The sequence below is a fragment of the Lissotriton helveticus genome, chromosome 3_1 (assembly GCF_964261635.1).
Source record: "Lissotriton helveticus chromosome 3_1, aLisHel1.1, whole genome shotgun sequence".
NCBI classification, from domain to species: Eukaryota; Metazoa; Chordata; class Amphibia; order Caudata; family Salamandridae; genus Lissotriton; species Lissotriton helveticus.
In genome coordinates, this window is record NC_136061.1 from 1,843,933,704 (window position 1) to 1,843,958,132 (window position 24,429).

The 24,429-nt window shown below is 45.5% G+C and overlaps 1 long non-coding RNA gene across 1 annotated transcript in view; it reads right to left on the reverse strand.

Annotated features, from left to right (window-relative positions):
• LOC144823888 (uncharacterized) overlaps window positions 1–24,060 on the reverse strand; it is a 75,969-nt gene extending 51,909 nt beyond the window's left edge. The window contains exons 1-2 of the long non-coding RNA XR_013608850.1: window positions 23,887–24,060; window positions 18,009–18,114 (exon numbers count right to left, since the gene is read on the reverse strand). This is a non-coding gene — a long non-coding RNA (uncharacterized LOC144823888). The remainder of the gene's footprint in view (window positions 1–18,008; window positions 18,115–23,886) is intronic.
• Window positions 24,061–24,429: the final 369 nt, after the last annotated feature.

Here is a 24,429-nt window from a genome sequence, read left to right on the forward strand (position 1 = left end):
TAGACCTTGTTTCCAACCTGGAAGAGGTATTCAACCCGCTGAGTACAAAGAAGAGCGTGAGGGCTAGGCAGCATTCTTGGTTCAATGAAGCTTGTAGGAGGGCTAAGTCTGAACTAGTACAGGCTCTAAAAGACAATACTGATGAGACTAAAATCAAAGCCAGGAGAACACACTATAAGTATATGATAAAATGCGTAAAGGAGGAGTGGGATTATGATAAGTGGGGTAACTTATCTAATGCCCTAAGAAATAAAGATGCACGGGAATTTTGGGCAATAGTAAATAATGGTTCGGGAGATCAAAAACCAGCAATTGAACCGAATATAGCTCCTGAAGCCTGGGAAAATCATTTTCGGGCTTTATATCAAACAGAGGACCAGTTAGAAGTACATGATTCTATAACGTCACATCCTGCTTTCAAACAACAACGAGAGGTGGAGGCTGATTTCACACTTACCGAAGTCTGTGATGCATTTCTAAATTGGCCGTGGGTAAAGCCCCAGGTTTAGACAAACTCCCGGGTGTCCACTTTAGGCACGAACCAGGGATTTGGAGGCCGTAGTGCCTGATCCTTTTCAACGCAATCCTGGGAGGCATGGTGGTGCCCTGCACTTGGCTGGGTGCAGACATAGTACCTATTTTCAAAAGGGGTTCCCCTCTGCTCCCAGCCAACTACAGGCCCATCAGCCTCATAGACGTGCCCCAGAAGATCTTTGCCAGGCTAATCCTGGAACGACTCCAGGATTGGATGGAGGACAACTCAATCCTTGACTGGAAAGGGTTTCAACTTTTGACTATCTGGGGGTAATCCTTAATGAGAACCTGACGTGGGGCCCTCAGCTAGTCAAGTCGCAACTAAAATTGTCCCAAGTAGCTGGTGGAATTATGAAACTATCTAATACCTCCACGTATAAACTGGTTGCCCCACACCTGGAGGTCTATAAAATGCAAGCAAGGGGTGCGATTGTCTATGGCGGGGAACTATGGGGATACTCATGCAGGCCCAAAATGATCAGGACTGAAAATAAATTTATAAGACAGCTTTTGGCTCTACCTTCTAGCACTCCTCTCCTGCCTCTTAGGTCTTAGGCTTGATTTAGGACTCAGGCCTATTGATGAGGTGTTGGCACTTAAACCGCTAAGATTTTGGTGCAGGCTATGGGTAACCCCGGAGGAACTAGCAGAACTATTGACCCTGCCTGGGGTAGGGAAAATGCTCTGGCTTAGATTTAAAAAAAAATGAATGTCGAAGGCTGGGACTACACGCTTTGTGGTCTGACCCAGAGAAGGTTCTAAAATGATCACCCGAGAGAACCTCACGAAGACATACTATGAACACAAACACGCTGCTGTTCTGTCTAACTCTGAAAACGGCACCTTAACTGCTTCCTTTTTAATTGTTAAAGATTTTTATTACTTCAAATGATTCATGGATGTAATATATCCTATTTTAGCTAGGAAATTATACATACAGTGGCGATATGGTGTTTTACCCCTCCGAGCTTTGACTAATAGGTGGTTCCCATCTACGAATGAAAAATGCCCTGGTTGTAACTGTGACAGGGAAAATGATCTGCACGTTCTCTTCTTCTGTCCACCTTACAGTAAGCCCAGGAAGTACTGGCTCGTACCCCTCTGTAAAAATGTGGGTTTTAATCACTGTATGCATGCTTTTAGAGTTTTTAAAACAGACACAACCAGAACAATTGTTTTTTCTGTTTCGCAATTTTTGCTAGCAATGTGGCACAAGCGAAGGTTTTTAATTAATGTAAACCACACATGATGTGATAGGACGGATTTTTATATTTGTAATAATTACTGCCTTTTACACTGTATCCCTTGCTATTTTGAAGATTGTCTGTTTCTTTTTCCTTGGTTTGTATGAATTTGTCATCCAAGAATTGCTGCTTTTATATGTTATGTATCTTTTATGGCGTACAGCCGAAATAAAGATTTTATGAATGAATGAATGTAACTCAAATTATTTTGGTAATTTCACGTTACACTTCCTAAATAAAATTCCTACAATTATGCCATTATGCCACTTCATGTATTTATGCTCCATTCAAAATAAAAAAATTGGCACAAGCTAATGAGAAGAATATTGAGAGTGGCTGTGCATTTGTTTCTTTGCACTGTTATTTTAGCACGAAATGCATCCTTGCATCAAAAAATTATCCACAGATGCATTGTGCACTAAAATTTAGCGTAAATGACAGATTTGAATTTTGCATAATCGTACCGACTTTTGCCAAGTATTTGCATTACTATAAAGTAAACTATGTGATTATCACGTAACCCTACATTTCACTTTCGTGAATATGGTAGCTTAAATGGAAACATTGAAAATTGGAAATCGAATCCCTTTCTTTTAAAGATCATATTCACAAAGTATTGAAGCTACCACCTACAAAACTCTACATACAAGCCTGAAACATAAGCCTAGTTCCTCTTGGGCATTGTTAGACCAATTTTCCTCAGGGTGGTCTTTACCCAATTTTTTTGCCTGTTTACCTCCACTTTTTGATGTATCTTTTTGTTGGCCATAAACATGGTGGTATTATTGTAAAGCTGATTGGCTTAATTTAGTTTACCTGTAAGTCCCTTGTAAAGTGGTATACAATATACCCAGGGCCTGTAATCCAAATGCTACTAGTGGACCTGCAACACTGGTTGCACCACCCACTCAAGTAGCTTTTCAAACTTGTCTCAGGCCTGCCATTGCTGAACTTGTTTTCACAGTTCACTGCCACGTCGACTTGGCATTTAAAACAACTTGCCAAGCTTTAAACCCCCGTTTTACTACACATCTGTCATCCCTAAGGCAGGCCCTAAGTAACCCTAAATGCAGGGTGCGCTTAACTAAAAGACAGGACATGCACTTTTATGCTTTACATGTCCTGGTAGTTACAAAGAGCAAATTTAGTTTTTCACTAATGTGAGGCCTATTCATCCAATAGACTAGCATTGTGGAATGCTTAAAACACACTTAAGCTTTAAATTCTGATTGGAGATAGCTACTTCATATTTCATATCTTTGGAATGGTGGTGATAAGTCCTCTTCAGTGGCATAGTTGTATTTGACATTACAATTTTAGAGATGCCACTTTGGAAAAGAAGGCATTTCTCTGTTCTTAACTTTGCTCTGTGTTCCTACATCAGGTCTCCAGTACACGTCTGGGCTGGGTGACAGGTACACTTTGTGCACTCCCTCTGGACAGCTCCAAACACAGTAAGGAGGATTTATCTGCATTCATCCGCATTCTGATAGTCTTCTAAGGCAGGAAGGAGGAGAGGTAGCTCACATTTACATCTGAATGGGTTGTGTCTGGTCCTCACAGAAAGGACTTATTACAACCCACATATAGCCTTGCAGACAGGGTTGGGTTGAAGGGTATCCTTGTGCACTTCAGAGAGCTGTTTTGAAGTCACCACCCCCGCCCCCACATCAAAGGCACTTTTGGGAATAAGTACTAGGGCTCTAACCCTACCAAATCAGTATACTACTGGACTTGAGAAGAACTCTGCTGGAGTAAAGACTATTGTGTTGTAAGGATTGCCACTATGTCTGGACTGACTGTTTTGAGGAACTGCTTCTCTGATTTGCTGAGCTGTCCTGCTGCCTGCCTCCTGATCTCTGCCCTTCTAAGGACAAGAACTCGACCCATCTCAGTTAAGCCCAGAGTGGCTCCAAGGGCTTGCCTCCTCTTTTCTGAAGTCTCAGGGACACAAAATCCTTCCTGTAATCCTGCTGATGCTGCTGGACTCTGTCATCTCTTAGTCCTTCCCTTACCTTAGATGCCCTTTCTAGTCCTGTGCCTCAGATGTGGGTTCTGAAGCTGATTTCTGAAAAAACCATTACATTGCTCTGACACCATAAGAAATTCTGCTGCATCGATCTTTGACATTGATACAGAGGCTGTTGCTCAAAATGGACACATTGTATTCAATTCTACCAAGCTCAATGACGACGCAGCACCCCCTTTGCATGGCTCGGCAATGACACAGCAGGCTCTCAATGTCAACACTTGCTCTATCCAATATATTTGTTCAGCTGAACCTGCCTGGGTCATGTAGCTAGCCTGCCCATCATCGCGGGAGACCGGAACTTTGAATTTTCACTGGTCCCTCATAACCTCAAGTAGCCTTTTAACTTCTAAGCATTGTTTTTATGTTTATTCTTCAGAAATGCATAATTTGAATTCTACTGACTGGATTTTTGTTGTTTTGGTCTTGTTTTACTCAGATAAATATTCTCTTTTTTCTAAACCTTATGCATTCTTATTGGGGTGTATTCATTGTGTTACTGTGTGTAGGTGTCTGTGTGTGTGTCTGTGTGTGTGTGCGTGTGCATGTGTGTGTGTTACACAAATTCTTTACACATTTCCTCTTAAGTTAAGCCTCACTGCTCTGTGCCAAGCTATCAGAGAGCGAGCACAGGTTCGTTAAGGTTGTAAAGCTGACTTACCGTGACTAGAGTGGTGGTCCTTACTTGGGCAAGGTGCTAACCTCTGCCAACTAAAGACGTAATTTCTAACAGGCATACATAAACATAGCACCTTAGCATGAATACTTGCCCTTCAGGTTTCAAGTTGGAAACTTTAACAACTGGGACACAATTGGCGCTTGAGTAAACCTCATCCGCTCTCATTCAATGTCCCAAGAACCGTTTTAAAAGGAGGTCTGATCATCCAGCTGCATTTGTCAGTGAACACACTCGGAATAGCTGCCCTACCAAAAGTCTTGAAAACGTCAGCAAAGAAGACGAAAAAAATCTAGAACAATTAAATCTCCCATAAACGTACATAATGATTATGAATCAAGAAGCTAAGGATTAAGACGTACTGGGGTTTGAATCCCAGAAAAGCAGTGCTACAAAGACAAGATCATACTTCTTTGAGCTATCCTGTCGGCCACTAGTGAAATGTTAAAATGTTACTTTTGTTTTCTTGCTACCTGTATTGACCAGTGTAAATACTAAGGTAACTAACAGAAATAAAGTCTGACTTCATAAATTGCAACTGTGTACGAAAATAAAAACATTTCAAACTAACATTTATCCCGTTACGAAAAAGTACTATATGCCCTCCAATTATAAAGTAATTACCAAGGCTGGTGATATTCTGGTACCTTTCTAACCAGGATGCAGTCAAGTCTATACGGATACAGGAGCGAACAGAGGGCATGCCTCACCCTAAAGTGATGCAGTGATCAGAGTACCCTTTTCACATAAACAAAGATAACACGAGGGTGAATGGAAGGATAGCAAAGCAGGCAAAAAGAGAAACAGGGCCAAAACACCCTGAAAGCGTCAGTCAGCTGCTGTTGCCCATCACTATGGACACCAGTCATGCACGAATTGCTTGTAAAGAATTAACTTTATGTCAGAGTGAAACAACAAACTAGAGCTCACCTCACACAAAGGAGACCCGAAGAAAACAACAAGAGGGTCTTCTCCAACTCGCCCCAGAAATGCCAATAAGAGAGCGCAATGCTAATGCAATGTGCCCAATACCAAGGATGTGTTTGTGGGATGGGCAGAGAGAGTGAAAGGAGCAGGAAAATAACTTCCATCGAGAGATAAATCTCAAATTTTACTAAAACATCGAGTAAGAAAAGACCTCCTTCACATCAGCAATTGAAGAATACAACTCATCAAATCAGTACAGTATGCAAATGAAATGCTGCTGGTGTGAGAAAAAAACGAGAAAATGAGTAAATCCATTAAATCACGTGCAGGGAATTAAAATGGTAAAGACACCATTCAGTCATGAGCAAGTGGATGGCCAATCTAAGTATTCATTAAAGATTGGTTATAATGATGTCTGTGACTGACAGCAAAAGCTGTCTGTAGCGAGACCACACAAATAAAATGTTTGAAAGCCGCAAAGTAAAGTTTCATTCCAATGCTAAGTTTAAAAAAACAATATCAAATAAAGCCAGACCCCCAACTCAAACTTTGCATCCTCGATGCTGTTCTGGGTTGACGGCAACCGTTCATGGCAATCTCCCAGGTCTAACATAGAATCACTTATGGTCTGATCTATTATGCCACCGTTTGGGGGCCGTAGGGCAGGATAGGCAACATCCTGGGGTGGAATACACTCAGGTAGGTTAATGTGCAGAGAGGAAGACAAAATGGAAAGCACAATATCAATGGGTAGGGAAGGATGCATATCTTGACAAGAAGAAGGAGCTGTTGTGCAAAAAGTGATAAGGGTAGATGGTATCCTTAATCTGGTCAGTATGTGCCTCTTGCTGGGCATAGACTACTGACATCACCACTTGAAGCCCTCTAGAGTGTGCCTGCAGACCAGCAATCACCCTCTAAAGTGTACCAGCAGACCAGCAATCATCTTTCTTAACCCCTTCGCTGCGGGGGTTATTCCCCCGCTGTGCTGGGGGGGAGGGGTCGCGCACAGCGCCCCCATGCTCATGACGAGCTCAGCTCGTCATGAGCTACGGCGCTCCGGTGCTCATGACGAGCTCAGCTCGTCACAAGTGCATTGCCTCCCGAGGAACGCTCAGCACAGCGGGGGAATTCTCCCCGCACCTGAGCGTTACACGGGCCATGATGAGCTGAGCTCGTCATGAGCACCGGAGCGCCGTGGCTCATGACGAGCTCAGCTCATCATGAGCGTCGAAGGAGTTAAGGTCCCCAGAAATTCAGTCATGGTGACATACCAAAGGATTAAGGGGCAGATTTACAATAACTGGCGCATCCCTGCACATCAGCAGGAATGCGCCAGTTATTGTGCGCCGCAGCTCCGCCACCCTGGATGCGCCGCATTTATAATGCGGTGCACCAGGGGGCAAAAACTGCACAGATGTGTCACGCATCTGTGCCATAAAATTGGCGCATTGCTGGAGTTGCATCGCAAGCGCCCCGCGCCCCGCCGCCGTTCATGCGGCCACGCCCCCTTTTGTTCTGTGTCCTCTCGCTCCCGCCTCCCAGCTGCTCCTCCCTCCCACTTGTCCTTAAATGGCGACCGCGTGGCGTAGGTGAGTGTGACCTGTTCTCAGGACACCCCCGCGCCGCAGGGCCACCAGCTGTGTGTGTGCCCCTCGCTGCTGCTCGCAGCCTCGTTGTGCCGTCTGCCTTGCCGCCCTAGCTGCCTTCCTCGCTGTTCCTTGCCCCAGCAGTTCCGACGTATTTTTGTGGTAAATTGTTGTATTTGTATTGCCTTATTGTATAATCCTTGTTGATTTCCCCCTGTGCCTTGCCCGCCCCGCTCCCCGCTTCCCGCCGCCGTTCACGCGGCCACGCCCCCTTTTGTTCTGTGTCCTCCCCGCTCCCGCCTCCCAGCTGCTCCTCCCTCCCACTTGTCCTTAAATGGCGACCGCGCGGCGCAGGTGAGTGTGACCTGTTCTCAGGACACCCCCGTGCCGCACGGCCACCAGCTGTGTGTGTCCCCCTCGGCCCTCGCTGCTGCTTGCAGCCTCGTTGAGCCGTCTGCCTTGCCGCCCTAGCTGCCTGCCTCGCTGTTCCTTGCCTCAGCAGGCACGCCGTGGAACTCTGGGACCTGCTCGACGCGACAACACCGGACGTCGTCTTCCTCACCGAAACCTGGATGAACGCCTCCTCAGCGCCCGACATCGCCATAGCCATCCTGGACGGATACAAGATCACCCGGAAGGACCGCGTCAACCAGACGGGAGAAGGCATCGCCATCGTACACAAGAACACCATCCGCATCTCGACTAACGCCGACGAAACCTTCACCGCCGCCGAACATCTACACTTCCAGATACACACTGACCCCAAGACCACCCTCCGAGGCACCCTCATCTACAGACCACCGGGACCCCACACACAATTCAGCAAAGACATCGCAGACTTCATCAGCCCGCACGCCCTGCCCTCCGCCGACTACATCCTCCTAGGGGACCTCAACTTCCACCTGGAAAACAACAACGACAGAAACACCCTGCTGGAAAACCTCGCCAACCTCGGACTCAAGCAACTGGTGAACACTCCCACCCACTACGCCGACCACACGCTTGAACCCGTCTTCTCATCCAGCAAGCACATCTCCTTCAGCCACACCACCGGACTCCACTGGACAGACCACAGCTGCGTCCACTTCAGCTTCATGAAAACTGCGACCCACCACCACCCGCAACAGGTTCCCCGCCGCAGCTGGACAAGATCACCACCGAGCAGCTCACCGCCTCCCTCAGCCAGAACACACCCACCAACACAGCGGACCCAAACGAAGCAGCCAGCAACCTCGCCAAGTGGCTGACCGCCTGTGCCGATGACCTCGCACCACTAAAGAACACTCCCAGCAGAACCGGCAACAAGAAAACCCCCTGGTTCACCAACGACCTCAAGGAATCCAGGAAGAACTGCCGCACCCTCGAAAAAGCCTGGCGGCTCGACCAGACCACAGACAACAGGACCGCCCTCAAGCACGCCACCCGCAAACACCACCAGCTGATCCGCGCCACCAAGAAGTCGGCACTCAAAGAACGACTGAACAACAACGCCCATGACAGCAAGGAACTCTTCAGCATCGTCAAAGAGTTCTCCAACCCCAGCGCCGGAAACAACGACATCACCCCCTCACAAGACCTCTGCGACTCACTCGCCTCGTTCTTCCACCGCAAGATCGCAGACATACACAACAGCTTCGACGCACAGACCACACAACCGACCACCGAACCAACGCCTGCCACCACCACCCTCTGCAACTGGACCCCGATCAACACCGAAGACACCACCCGCACGATGAACTCCATCCACTCCGGATCGCCGACCGATCCCTGCCCACACCACATCTTTAACAAAGCCGACGCCATCATCGCACCCCATCTCCGGGACATCATCAACTCCTCCTTCCACACCGCCACCTTCCCGGAGAGCTGGAAGCACGCCGAGCTTACCGCCCTCCTGAAGAAACCAACAGCGGACCCCACTGACCTCAAGAACTACCATCCAATCTCGCTCCTTCCCTTTCCGGCCAAAGTCATCGAGAAGACCGCCAACAGACAGCTAGCCGCCTTCCTCGAGACGAATGGATCCCTCGACCCCTCACAGTCTGGGTTTCGGGCCAACGACAGCACCAAGACCGCCCTAATCGCAGTCACCGATGACATCAGAACTCTGATCGACAACGGGGAAACAGCGGCCCTCATCCTCTTGGACCTCTCTGCAGCGTTCGACACAGCCTGCCACCGCACCCTAGTGAAGCGCCTCAGCCACGTCGGAATCCAAGAGAAAGCACTGGAGTGGATCATCTCGTTCCTCGCTGGAAGAACCCAGAGAGTCCGCCTCCCCCCGTTCAGATTCGAGGCCACCGAAGTCATCTGCGGCGTACCACAAGGATCTTCACTCAGTCCAACCCTCTTCAACGTCTACATGAGCCCCCTTGCAGCCATTGCACGCCAACACGACCTCAACATCATCTCCTACGCCGGCGACACCCAGCTGATCCTCTCTCTTACCAACGACCCCACCACCGCCAGAGCCAACCTACACGAAGGGATGAAAGACGTCGCCGACTGGATGAGGAGCAGCCGCCTTAAACTGAACTCAGAGAAGACAGAAGTCCTCATCCTGGGATCATCACCCTCCGCCTGGGACGACTCCTGGTGGCCCCCGGCCCTGGGCACCGCTCCCAAACCAACGGACCACGCACGCAACCTGGGCTTCATCCTGGATTCCTCCCTGTCGATGACCAGACAAGTCAACGCCATCTCATCTTCGTGCTACAACACCCTGCGCATGCTCCGCAAGATCTTCAGATGGATCCCCACCGAAACCAGGAAGACCATCACCCAGGCACTCGTCACCAGCTGACTGGACTACGGGAACACCCTCTACGCCGGAACCACAGCCAAATTTAAAAAAAGACTCCAACGCATCCAGAACGCCTCCGCACGACACATCCTGGACATCCCCAGACACAGCCACATCACCAGACACCTGAGAGACCTGCACTGGCTCCCTGTCAGCAAGAGAATCACGTTCAGACTCCTGACCCACACACACAAGGCTCTCCACGACCTGGGCCCCGTGTACCTCAACGACCGCATGACCTTCTACACGCCCACCCGCCAGCTACGATCAACCAGCCACGCCCTCGCCACCGTACCACGCATCCGCAGAGCCACCGCCGGAGGAAGATCCTTCTCCTACCTGTCAGCCAAGACCTGGAACTCCCTCCCCACCCACCTTCGGCGAACCCAGGACCATCTCTCCTTCAGGAAACAGCTCAAGACCTGGCTGTTCGATCAGTAACATCCCCCCCCAGCGCCTTGAGACCCTCCCAGGTGAGTAGCGTGCTTTATAAATGTTGTGATTGATTGATTGATTGAGCGCGACGCAGCTCCAGCAATGCTCTGGGAGGCTCTAGCTCCACAATGCTGCGTCAATCCTTACGCTTGCTTCAAGCAGGCACAGGGTTTTGACGCAGCATGGACCCAAAAGTGACTGAGTGAAATCTTGTAGATTTCACTCAGCCACTTTTGGGAGGTGTTCCTGCACCAGAACGCCCCCCCCCCCTTGCGATGGAACGCCTCCTTCTGGCGCAGGGCTTTACAACGTGACGCATCTGGGAGATGCGTCACATTATAAATACCCCGCATCATGGCGCACCTTTTGCGCTGCCTCTGCGTCACAAAACTTACGCAACTGCGGCATAAAAGAGGCGCAAGGGGCTTGTAAATCTCTCCCGGAGTGCTTAACAAATGAGGTCTCAGTGGTTTCTGGGGTCAATGTGACCCTTAGCCGCTGCGTTGTGGGTGGGCACATGGAATCTGAGGAAGTTAACATAGGACGCAGTTGGAATCACCGCTAATGTGGAGGCTTCTTGAGTGGTGAAGAGGCAGGCATCAGGCCCCATTTTTGGATGGGCCCGGTCCTACAACACCAAATAGATTTCTTCTTTAAGGACAGACAGAGACCTTTCCTAGACTTCTCCTGGCATGTGGTTTCCAGCTCTACCACCCCCCACAGTAGTTTCCACAACCTCCATCAGGAGTCATTTTGATCGGGATTGTGCTATGCTCTGATTGTTCTCCTGTCAGCCCTGCTGCGCATCTGAAGCCCTTGTTAGTCTTTACACTTGGTTCTGTTGTTCCCTACTTCTAACTTGAATCTCCGATTTTAAAAAAATGAAAGAAAAAAGACTCATGAATGTAAGCAACTTCATGTGCATAAAGTTTCGTATTTCATTATTTCGATAGCCACTGTGACAAAGGCTCACGTCCGAAACCACATGATTAAATGGGTCGGGAGCATCAAACTTCACGAAGAAATTCACTTTTCATTAGGGATAGGTTACGAGCTAGAATTCGGTTCTCTTTCGTTGATGTGACAGGTTCTATGATTTTTAACACCTTTTTAGTTAGTATGCACAAACCATTTTTCACCACATTCACTTAATACCGGCATCCATCGCCATGTTCACTAACGGCCATATTATCAAGGACCGGTGTTAAAATTATTGCCGATTTATCGGCAGGAAACTGCCGATAAAACGGCGATAATGGGCTTGATAATACGCTCTTGTTAATTCCCATAGAAGCCCACTCTAACAATATTCACCTTCGCATTCCCTCATGATGACAGGCAAGAATAAATACATGATTCTGAATTTAACAGGTGCTGACTGATGGTTATAACAAGAATAGCTATTAGATGCGCATGCGAGAGTGTGCATTGCATGTATATGATAATAACCATTTTTTCCATGTCAGTTTATTTGGGTCTTATCCTTCACAATATCTATTATCAGTCTGACATAATAGAATTAGACATGGATATAGTTGTTACATGTGTTGATCACTATAAAGTCAATCTGCATGTACCTTCTTCATAAAGCTACACATGATTTACAACGACCAAGCTTCTGTGTGCTAATGTATATTGTAAACCTATTTAATTAATTTACATACGGCATGCTCTCAAGTATGACGCTAAAAATAAGATGGACGTAATAACTCACATCAAACATGAGACATAAAACTACCAGTGCACAGATGTAAGAATACATTTTAATTTTGTATAAAGTACCGCTTTCCTGCTCATGAGCATCAAGTGGGAGGGAAGTGATGCCTGGATGTTACAAGGACCCCCAGACGATTGGGAAGAGTCTGAGTTACCCTGAATGGGGCTAGGAGGATACAACCAGTATATCTTGTGACTTTCAGTCATGTCCACCACTTAAGTTCTCCATAGCACTTGTGCCACTACTTGGCTCTAAGGGTGGGAATACCTGCTGCACTGTAGTGCCAAATGTTGTTGTGCCAAATTTTCTTTGGTGCTGTATTGGTCAGCTGAATGTCTGAGGCCCATACAGTTGAGGAAATATGTGAAGGACACCTCTTCCTGATGACCTCTAACTCCTCCTAGGAGAAAATTGTACCTCTTTGCTTTCTTCTCAGCCATATTGATGGTTCTCTGATGGAAAAGGAGCAGCAAATGATCAAGGAGTATTCTGTTGTGGTCCTCAGATGGGCCAGTAGGTACCTAATTCCTGTTCATGTAACTTCCTGTTTTTCAAACTTGGTGGAAAATGTAACTTCTGCTACGTTGTTCTCTACATTCGCTACATGGTTCTCCAACTTGTTAGCGGAGGAGGAGATCTGGCACTTAGGCGTACTAACCATTGAAAGAGCAAGAGTGAAGGTGTTGAACGAAGCAGATTTTCCCCAGATATCCTCAAGCACTACTTGACGTTAGCCGCCTCTAGTTCAATCGTAGTTATCAAATAAAGAGGCGGGCGCTGGATATTGGAAAGCAGGAAACTGATTTATTCTTCGAAGGAAAGCGTGTCGGATCAGACAAGCAGGGTGTGGTCTCGAGGTGCTCTAACTGCATCTCTGTGGCCTGGCATTTTATACATAATTTTATCTCTTTATTGCAGTGTAATACATTCCTGACATTACTTTGATGCATTATAAACCATCTTTGGAATCCCCGCTTCAGGCCCGTTCCCACACATATCAACAGTACTGTACCCCACCCCCGGTCTCAGTAGGTGATTGCTATCGCGCAGCTGGGCATTTCGTCAGGAGCTGAAATACGTGCAATCGGTCGGATCTCCTGGGGTTGTGGCATTGATTTATTCTGGCTCCTTTGATGAGAGGCGGAATCCTACTGTATGGGGCAATAAACTGTATCCGCAGGGGTTGGTTATGGCCTGGGATCGGATCAAACAGCCAGGTGCAGGGGAGGAGAATATCCAAGGGCCTGTTTGTGCGCAAGGGATGAAAGGGTATGTGGGTTCGGCACGAGAAGTGACTCCGGGGCAGGGTCATGCTGAGGATGCTTTATGACTCTAGTATGTGTGCTTGGGGGCTGCCAGCGCGTGGGGGATGATTGCGAGGTCGGGGAGACGTGCAGGCAATCTGCAATGTTACGAACTGGCCACAGTGTCTAAAATGTCTGCCGCTTACGCGCTCGCAAAAGGCCTAAGTTGGACAAGATGGCGCCGGTAATGTTCACATCGCAATCTAATATTTAACAAAGGGAACATCCTACCCAGGGTTCTGAATGACGTCCTAGTGTTACGAGACAACATTTTGTAAATTGATATATGTGCATGAACTCTAACATGAAATATGTGCTGTTCTCCACATACTACATGTGGGGTGTCCTGATCTGAGATGAGATTTCAATTGTGGGTGAATGATGTATTTGAAATGTATGACTGATTATGTTGCTGCATAAGTGAGTTATGTTGAGGAGCACTGGAATTCTATCGAAGTAAAGGACAAATTATGTTGCAAGGTAGATTAAATTATGCATCAAGAAAAGGCAAATTATGTGGAATTATAAAGCACAGTTTTTCCACTTTGCGGCAAGAAGTGTAACTGCTTTTTTAGACATTTTTTAAACCCGTTAGCTAGAAACACAATTTTTGCCTTAAAGTCTAGAGATTATGCACCAGATGATGGATTAGGTCGCAAATGCACCAAATTCTTAATTATGTAATAAATGATTGGGTTGCAAATCACATACTTCCAGGAGGTCCTGTGGCCCTTGTTCTGTGTATGTGAAAACATATTACATTTAGAATTGCAGGCTTGGATGTGGTATCATGGTGCTAAAGCATTGGTGTCTCAGGATGGTGTATCTAGTCAATGTCATATCACGCACTTCTACATACATTCAAAGCTCTATAATCACTGTCATGGAGCAAACAAACTAGCAGCTCAAGTATCAATATGTGAGGCCAATAGTCAGTCATGCACCTGCAACCTTGGCCTCTAGTCAGGGTCCCAATCCCAGACAGGGCCGGACTGGGAACCAAAACCAGCCCTGGCAAACAGCTCAGCCGCCCCCCCTCCCCTTGGAGGGAGGGGGGGTGCAGCCGAGCTGTTTGCCAGGGTTGGTTTTGGCCAATTTTGTTACAGGGGGCGATATTGCTGAACCACGGTAACAAAATAGCCCTTCAGGGGCCCAAAGCCGGCCTCAACACCTGCAGCCCACCGGGGTAATGCCTGGTGCCTGCCAAGTCCAGTCCGGCCCTGATCCTGGAACTTGGATGGGACCATAGTTCATGGGTGGGTATGTATGTATGTATGTATGTATATATATATCTGTGGTATTTCGTTAGCACAAACCTACCCAAAAGGAACAAAGCTGTGTACATTGTCAAAGCCAAACTTAAAGTCAGCTATTATTATGAGAGATGTCTGAGTTGTGGATAGTTAATACATTGTAATGTAGTGTACTTTAAAGAGATGAGTCTTCAACTCTTTCCTAAATTGGAGCAGCATTGGGGCAGGCTCGATAGATACAGAGATATTGTTCTAGAGCATAGGTGCATACATGGAAATAACCATTGTCTAATAAGGTCTACATGTAAGCCCTTTTGCATGGTGATGTTGTGGAACACACAACATATTACAATGATCTTGCACAATACTTCCTGGGAGTACTGGGGCACAGCCACATGTATGATCAAGACATTTACAGCATGGGCTAAGGATACCAAAAGTGTACTCAATGATGACTCACATATCTGAGCGTGCTCTGTTAGAAGTCAGTTCAGCCATGGTAGTCTGTCATTATATAAAGTGAAGAGATAAGTAAAGATAGTATTTATTATAAAATGGTTACCTTGAAAATATTGCATACTTTCCATTCCGGCATTCAGTAAATATTAGTCTCAAGTTTTGTATTGGGTTGGGGTGCGGTTACAACTGACTGCATTTGTGGTGCCATTTCCCAGGTGCACAAGCAGTTGCAGCATGATTAAGGTACATTTACCTAATAGTAGCATGTCACTGAAATCTCCAGAAACAACCTGATGTGCAAGCTCAGAGTGTCAGAACATGTAGCTGACAGGTGTACACCCAGGAAAGGCACAATTTATGTTACGGAAGCAACCCAATACATTGAAGAATATTGCCTCTTGACAGAGTGCCAGAAGTATCTGTAGGAGAAATTATATTTTCTTTGAGTGGATGGTCGACATGCCATGTTATTGCAAATGATGGCATTTGATAATTAACAGAAGTAATAAACTGAACAGAATTCCCTTTCCACTCATTGCCTTTTTGACCAGTGGCTAGTGTGTGGTGATAAAATTGTGTGTTCTGATGTTGATGCATCTCAGTAACTAGTGTAGGGACTAGGATTGGCTTTCCTCTGAGATATTCACCATTCCCCCAGGGACCCTCTGGAGGGATATGTCGGTCAGAAAGTGGATTGCAGTCAGTAATTTGACATGGGCAGGATTGGCCTAGGAGTGTGATATAGGTCAATGAGCTCGTAATCCTAGTCTGCACCCTTGTCAAGGCTCATGTCTGAAGAGAAGCAGTGTCACAACATTATTAATTCCCTGGACATGTCAAACTTGTTGATCATCTCCATTTATATTCTGTCCCTCCTCCTCAAGTAGTTGTTCCTCAAAATGAGAGGCAAGGGAACAGAGACATTCCCATCATAGAGGACAAATTGGTTTGTCTGTGGCTTTGGTTCATAGGCAGGCATGCTGTGCGACAGGTTGATGGTGCTCTGAGTTTCACCTGTTAATTGGTGTGGTGTAATCATGACTGCTTAATGTCTCACCCTCTTCCTTTAGCAGTCGTGTAAAATGTGAAGGAAGTCTTGTTCGGATATAAGTTATCAACTATAGTTATGTTTCGTGTTAAATTAAAAAAATATATTTTTTTTAAATATAAAAAGTAGGAATTCGATGCATATTTCTTCCAAGTTTGCCCTATTTTTCCCAGTGATCAATGCCTCAACTGATTTTCACGAGGCTGCCTTGCAGTACCTGTGAGTGGCATGTGTGGTGAGTGGTCTATTCCATGGGGAGTATAGAAATGATTTGAACCTGTTTGGTGTTTAGTACTACTAAGGTGGATGTCGGCTACTTCAAGGATTGTAACTTAGTTAATTTTTTGCAGGTGTGTTTTTGTATTTGCCAGTATTTTTGAGTGCCCCTCCTTTAATGCCCCTATATTTCTTCTATTGTTTAGTAGATATTCCCCACTTAACTGCCATTCCCCAGTGCCTCGCCCACATTCACACTAGCAACATGTACCTCTGTATGTGGAGTGCTCTATACCTGTGATTAGAACTTCACACACAGGAGAAATGAGAGGTGTTGGTGTATCTGTTTCAAGATCTTAGCGAATAGCATGTGTGGGTATGTAAAGCACTATTAAAAATGCATTAGTAAATAGGCCCCACTATGAGCAATTATTGCATTACTAGGTCTCCTCTGACTGCGAGGGACTCTATTTTTTATGCTATAGCAGTTCTAAAGCAAGAGAAGTTTGAACTACGATAAATCATTTTTTGTACTTATGACTATAGCTTTTTCCAACTTTCAGATCAGGATAACTGTGTGGGATGCCTTGAATATGAATCCTTTTGACCGTTTCCCGTGTAGTGAAGCATGCCCCAGCACTGTATCTGATACCCGAACAATAATGCATGTTTCTGTTTCATGTACTTCCCCTTATTATCAGAAGTGCACCCAAGATCAAATAAATGTTATGTGGTAAAGGTGTCTCTGCTGTGTCCATGTCTGTCTGGTCATTTTCCAGCTTAGCATGGATCTTGTTTATTTCATGCACGTGCTATTTTGTAGTGCTGGAATATTTACCAGCATGTACATGTTCCCTATGTGTACTGTGTTCTGTATGACAAATCGTGATGTTTTATCGAGGCTTTGTCAACAGTTTATATTCCATTGTTTAATCGGAATGTATGCTTAATTAATATAGATCCAATGCATCCTACTAACCTTTGATACTACATATTATCATTTCGATTGGATTATGTTGCACCAGTTTGATAAGTTGGGTAATATCGACCTCGGCATTCTTTTTATTTTGATTTGTAATAATGGTTTTTGAGGCCTGAGAAATACAGCCAAAATAACATAGCATCAATTGTTTGCAACCTTATGGTCTTTTGAAGGTAGTCCGTTTCTTTTCTCTGCTCTTCGCCCACAGAGATAACATTAGTTCGATTAAATGAGCCAAGGAGTGTTTTGTTTTGTCATTAGACTTTCCTCTATACTTTAATACATGTGCATACATTACTGCCGAGTGACATTTCACGGACTCTGACAGATTAATCAGATTTGCCCTTTCTTGACTAGTAGATTTCTGCCTAAGCCTGCCATAGAAAAGCATTGCCTGTTGCATTCCCCGCTCATATCCGCCACAGAATGCTATGGACGTGCCTTCGGATGGATTGAATTCTAGGTGCAATTGGGGCAGCAGGGACTGTGTGAAAGGGCTAAGCGTTTCTCCCACCCATCGGTACTTGATAAGTAGGAAGGAACCACTTTTTAAAACATTCTGAATTGTGAAACCGTAGCAATTAATAAAAACTACAAAAACAAAAAAATGTACACATTTGATCTCAACTCGACTTTACCATTGATGCATTGCTAATAACCCTTCATATACCTGCAGGTGTTTGAGCAAATGAAAGATTCTAAATAAAATGTGTATATATATGTTGCCTATCCATTTGTATATTTTATCCCAACACCCATTTACTTCCGGGAAACAAACATAAAATCACTTACGAGACAGTGCTTTCGCAGCATCCAGAACAGTATCCGACAGTAACTTTACCGGAGCAAGAGCCTTGTGTGATCAAGACAGTTTTCTGCAGAAGTGCACAAGTGGGACCTAACGAAAAAACACAGAGGTATAACAAATAAGTCCCCACGCCAAAACAGAAAAAAGCCTTGATTGAAAAGGTAAAGTAGCAACTTTGGAATCACCACCAAGTTCTGTGTATCTAGCTGGTACAGAGCCATCAGACGTCAAAGTCACCTTGTGAGGCGGCTATTTCGAGTAACCTGTCTTGAATCATAGTAACAGCTATTATTTATTTTGAGCCGTGTAACGTTACATTTATGCACAGTAAAATATAGCGGTACGTAATGTGCCACACATACTGCTGTCAGCCCAGTCAAATTACGCCCAGCCTCAACGGTCAGCATTTGAGTAGGTTTATCAGTTACATTTAAGAACATGTTCGCTCTGTCCCAAAGCTCAGCAGTTCGTAACAGAACTTGTGACTTTTATAAGCCTGCCTTAGCTTTGAAGGAGAGTGACTTTTTTGTTAGGTTTTGCCTGCACATCGCTTGCACTGTGCCTGAGAAATCTATTGTTTTAATATACACTGTATATTAAAGTGGCGGTTTTACCATTTGGGCGGTGGGGCGTTGCCCCATTAATAATTATCGGGCAATTTATTTGAGCGGCGCGTTAATAAAAAAATTTATTAATTAACGCGCCGCTCGAATAAATTGCCCGATAATTATTAAAACTGCGGGCGGCGTCATGTCTTAAATCACGTGACGTACGTGACATGGTTGGGACGGAGTCTGTGCTGCTGCTGCAGGTGAGCACTGCGCATGTGGTGTTTGCCCGGCTGCCTTTTTTAAGCTAAGAACCCAGTGGGCTTTGAAAAGCAAGCACCGCTGAGTACGAAGTTTGCCTAATGCCACATTCCCCAGTGGTCCCAAAATGAGCGGCGTTTTTTTGATGCTCACTCCAATCCTGATGCTGCTCTCTTTAGAGAGCAGCTCTCCTTTGAAGAGAGCAGCGTCAGGATTGGCTACTACTGGGCCGTTGTCGGGTTGTTGCAGTCTAGTCTGCACCGCGGGGGTGGGAGCATCCAACGTGGGGCAATGGCAATGCCAAATCACTGTAATGGCTTAGTGTTAAGCCATTCAGTGATTGGACAACATTCTGCACTCTGTAGTTGCTGGGAAAATCGGGCCGGCCCATGGCCAGTCACCCTTCCTCCTCCTCTCCAGCACAAGAGCACATGCAGCACTGCAGTCGACTCGTGGTGGAGATCTTGGAATTTGGAGATTTAGAAGATCATCCCCCGACATTCAGTGAGTGACTGTGTGGTGGTGGTACCGTGCGTGTCAGTGCTGGGCAATTATTGACGACAAGACTGTTGTGATATTTCATTTGGTAGTCAGAATGGTGTAATACTAACAAAATATAAATGGTACTACTTAATGTGTGTGTGCTATGAAAAGGGCCACGGGAACTCTGACATTCTGCGGCTGCAGCATTTTCCACAGACATAATTATAGATTTGCTCCACTTGCCACAGTATTTTGCATGATTTTTAGATTTCAGCAAAGAAAATTGTTTAGAGCTCAAACGGATCAAAAGTTACTGAAAAAGAAAAACTACGCGAGTGTTACCGCGCAGTGGCACTGGCAGGCCTTGTATTGTGCATAGGCAGGTCCAAGTTGATCATTGCTGTATTTAACCGTCAAACTCAAATTATTGAGGTGAAACAGTGAAGTAATACTGCTTCAAAACAAACCCTATAATTTGCCTTTTCTTGCCCTATAATTCAGTTAACATTGCCACATAATTTGGTCCTCCGCTGATACATAATTCCAGTGGCCCAAACTATGAGTTACAGGCCCATCAACCCAAAAGAAAACTATTTCTGGATTGGTGACAACCCCATTCATAGCAGGAAACCACGCAGGTCTATTCGGAGACACTACTTTTCAATGAAATATTTTCAAAATAACTTGTCCCGCTTCCTAATTTTAATACATTTCAACATTTGTCATGATATGGTTGGAGTATTGTAATAGATTTGCGTAACTTACAAATAACTTCTATGTGTTAAACATTTTAATTGTATTTCGTCCTATTTTCTTTGCTGTTAAGGGGTTCTGTTTAGCATCGCTTGAATATTAATTCAGGGATTTTACCAGGCTGACGGTCCTGGGAAAAGAGATTGGGCAATGTAACGCTAGGGGGTCGACCTCAAATCTGAGGAACCCGGTTCGAGTCTCGGCAACCACGCTCAGCAACATCCTGTGATTCTGGGCAAATCTCCCCATGCATAACAAAAATGAACGTGCCCTTGTGAACACAACGGGTGCTCATGCAAAGCGCTCTTATACCTGATTTCTTTGGGTCAAGTTCGCGCTAAAATTAGAAAAATATATATATATACATATTAATTCGATACCTGTTTAGAACCACACTATAGACAAAGCCTACCTTTAGAGCGTAAGTTATGTCAAAATGGATGCCTATTTATTATACTGTCCTATTGTGTCTAGTGTATTATGGGGTATTTTAAGACAGTTATATTTTTAGCAAGATTTCCTGATTGAAGCTGTATGTATTTTTGGCGATTTTATAATGCTAATGCATCCCCATAGAGAGCACGGCTATAACTTGGCACACCTGACTCTTTGCACAAACAAGTTCCCAGGCACCTTTGACCTTTAATTCCGCATCACCATTGTTGTTTTAAGTAACGTACAGACGTATGACGTGTTATAATTGTGGTGACCCTTTGGCACCCTTCCTGGTTACTGCTGCTTTGATCTCTAGTGATAATGATATAACTGCGCATCCAGATGGCGGGGACCTGGGGCAGTCTGATTGTCTTTTCTGCACCACATGCCAGTGCCACCAATGCAACGTCTAAAACATCACAGACTACCATGCTTACCCAGATATGGCGCTCTCCTAAAAAAAATAATTCATACATTGACAATCAGTTTGAAAAATCTCTGCACCGAGGCTCTCACGAGGTAGAGACAGGCCATTAGTATGACCATTTCCTGCACCTACTGTCCTCTCAGTGCTGCACTAGGGACTAGGGAGAACATTTTCACTCACTGTCAGAGTGAGGGTCTCACACCCTGAAGACCAGTCTCAGCAGCTGAGGTGAATTTGTTTCACATCTCAAGAGCGCTGTGCAGTACTGGTGCTGTGTCACTCAGCATGTCTCATTTAAGGGTATGTCTAATTCCCCACCATCTGTTTGAGTACACTGTGTGTTGGATGATCTTCGATGTGTGTTTCCGTATGGTGGACACCTTGTCTGGGGTACTAAGCGCTATATAAATGCAATGCTGTGTAATAAAAACTCCAGTAAACCCACATTCCCAGCACGTGCACTTTCAGTGTGATGCATGTGGTTTAACATCACACACCCTCACACATTGAGGGCCTAATTATGAGTTTTGGAGGTATTATTTCCCTTTTTCGCATAAGAGCACACACACAGCGTCTGGTATCACATATCCTTTCCTGATGCCTACGCACAATAATACTGCTCTAAACTGCGCATCACTGCATGGCAGGTTCAATGATTTCCTTAACTCCTGGGTTTTTCAAAGCCCAGAGTTGTTTGTTTCTTTCACTCAATCCAGGGCCATCCAGATCCTGTGTAGACTGCAGGCGCGCGCACTTAGAAACCTGTAGGCCTTGAAACACAACAGTGAGGGCATCTGTGAGGTACTCAGCGATGCTTTGTGTTTCAAAGTTTGTTATGAAGCTCTGTGGTTATGCTGAATAAGCAGCTACCTATGTTATAGGACACCACTTTATTAATGTAATAACTGCACTTTCACTATTGCTTTATTAACCTTCCTGCCTTCTCAAATTTGCTTGAAAATGCACCAGTTGTCCACTCTTTTTTCAAAATTTCCTCCTTGGGGGTTCGGGCTCGCTCGCTACGCTCGCTCGCTACACTGCAGTATGATTATCATTTTACGCCTCACCACTTTCAAATGTCACCAGCCGCCACTGATATACAGTTCAAAGGGACTTACATCCAGCCTCCTCTCTTTCCTGGATTCTCATTGGTTCCTGTGGTTGCCGCTTACCTTTCCTCCTTTTCCATTAGATGTAGCTTTTTTTCCTGCATTTAACAATGCTTGTTCATCATCTCCTTCTCTTATCTGTTTCCCGCTGCTAAAATACTGTTAACATCTTATTTGGTGGAATTATATTTTCATACAGTTTTGCCTTTTACTCTTGCAGCATATTTATATAACAATGTATCACCCGAGAGATTAGGTGATGCTGTGCGCAGCGCCACTGAGACTCAAACCGGATCCTAGCTCTGGAGTAGGCCGCTCTTGACGCTGTGCCACATCATGCTATATGTCAGGGAGCTCTTTCCTTCTCCTGGAAGATGATTGATGAAAACATCTCTTTATTCATAACATAAGCGACACCGACACATTTACCAATGGTTGTTTAAAAAGGTACAGCTCAATCGTGCTATGAAGCACATATACACAGCAGCAATGTAAAGGGTTGGTCATCATTTTCCTGTCAGTCTTCCTTATCCCGATTAGTTGGGTCGTCTGTAGGATAGTTAATTGCACCTATTTTTAAAATGAGGGCTATCACACCATTCTGATTTCAATGAAGACTATTGGCTTCCTTTGATAGTGCAATCCAGAGTGTGTTTAAAAAAACCATCAACTTCACAGTCTCCTCAACCCATTTAGAGGAGAGGACATTGAAGGATTTCTGATGGCAGAGCCTCTGCTAGATCCACCATCTGCAAATCTAGACCTGCTGCCCCCTAGCCCCTGGGCTGACAGGGCTCATAGACAGCTGTCCACCCTATGTAATGTGAAGCAGCCCACACTCATTTATTCCCAGATTCTGGGCAGTGAAAATGTACAATTCCCCCTCATATCCAGACTGAAAACTCCCTGGTGTCAGGGAGGCAGATTTACAAGCTCCTTGCAACACTTTTGTGCCACCACTGCGTCGGCGGCGTACACAATGCGTCTAATTACAACATGATGTATCTAGGGTGATGCATCATGTTGTAAAGCCCTGCTTCACATTTATACATGCGTTGGGTACAATGTATGCAGGGTGGGCGTTCCCACGCAGGAAAGCCTTGTAGAAGTGACGCAGTGAAATCTACAAGATTTACTACGCCACTTATAGGACGCCACTGTGTCAAAACCTTATGCCTGCTTGAAACAGGCGTAAAGAGTGACATAGTACATTAAGTATATGCCTCAACATGCATTGCTGGAGTTGCTTGCAACACGACTCCAGCAATGCGTGGGATTTGGGCCAACAGATGTGCCAGAATTAGATGCGTCAGAATTTCTGACGCACCTGTCAATCCTTGCACCATGGTGCGCCGTATTGTAAATATGGCACATCCATGGTGACGCAAGGGTATCGCAGGCCAGCGCAGGGAAACTGACACATCTCTACACATGTGTCAGTTTCTTGTAAATCTGCCCCAGGGTATTTACGTTTTCATCCACACAAGGAGACTCATGCTTTGGGATTTTGGTTATGTAAAACACAAATGAATGCTGCGTAGGTGAAAAAAACACAGGGCCCCCTTGGCATTCAGCCCTGCCTGAAATGCATCCCTCAAACCATCAGATACACTGGACACATCCTCTGAGTATGCAATGATCTGTATTTACGGCGGGGAGTCTCCTGACCTGCAGCCACCGTTGCCTAGATGGCACTGGTATTATTTACAACTGTTCCCTTAAAAGCAGACTCCAGTAACCCCTCATCTTCTCCCTGTAGGAATCACTTGCTAATTTTACACCTTTCACTCTCACAAATGCATAAGATAAAGCGTCTCAAGGGAAAACGAAAGTCTTGTGAACTTACATCCTAGTGGTTTGATTGGTAGGGCCAAGTCTGGCAAGGCTGCGTCGGCTGGCATAACGGTTAGACTTTCGACATGTGCCACGAACAGCAGGGCCGTCAGCACAGCAGCCTTCATCTTGTCTGCTTCCCTTGGTTATTGGTGTCAGGCAAAGACGTCTTGATGGGTGTCCGTTCCTCCTCGTAGGTGTCCATTTATAGCCAGGATTCCGGGATGGGCTGAGACCACGCCCACAATAAGGGCGGAACAGAAGTCGATCATATTCTGTTGCTCTCACTATTGTTCCTTCACTATAATAACTTAATAACTTTGCATAAAAGGAAATGTGGAGCAATATGTACAAGTATTGCAGTTTGGGAAATTCCCACTTCAAGCCCTGGGCTGAAACAGGATCGGCTGAGAAACCTGCTCAGTAGTTGAAGTGCCTTTCAAACATTTCAATAATTTTTTGCATGAATAGTTGAAGGGCCTTCTCTTCCTGCTCGTCCTAGTAATGCTAATACTTGAGACATAAGAGCAGGTCGCTCTTATTTTAATTGAACTGA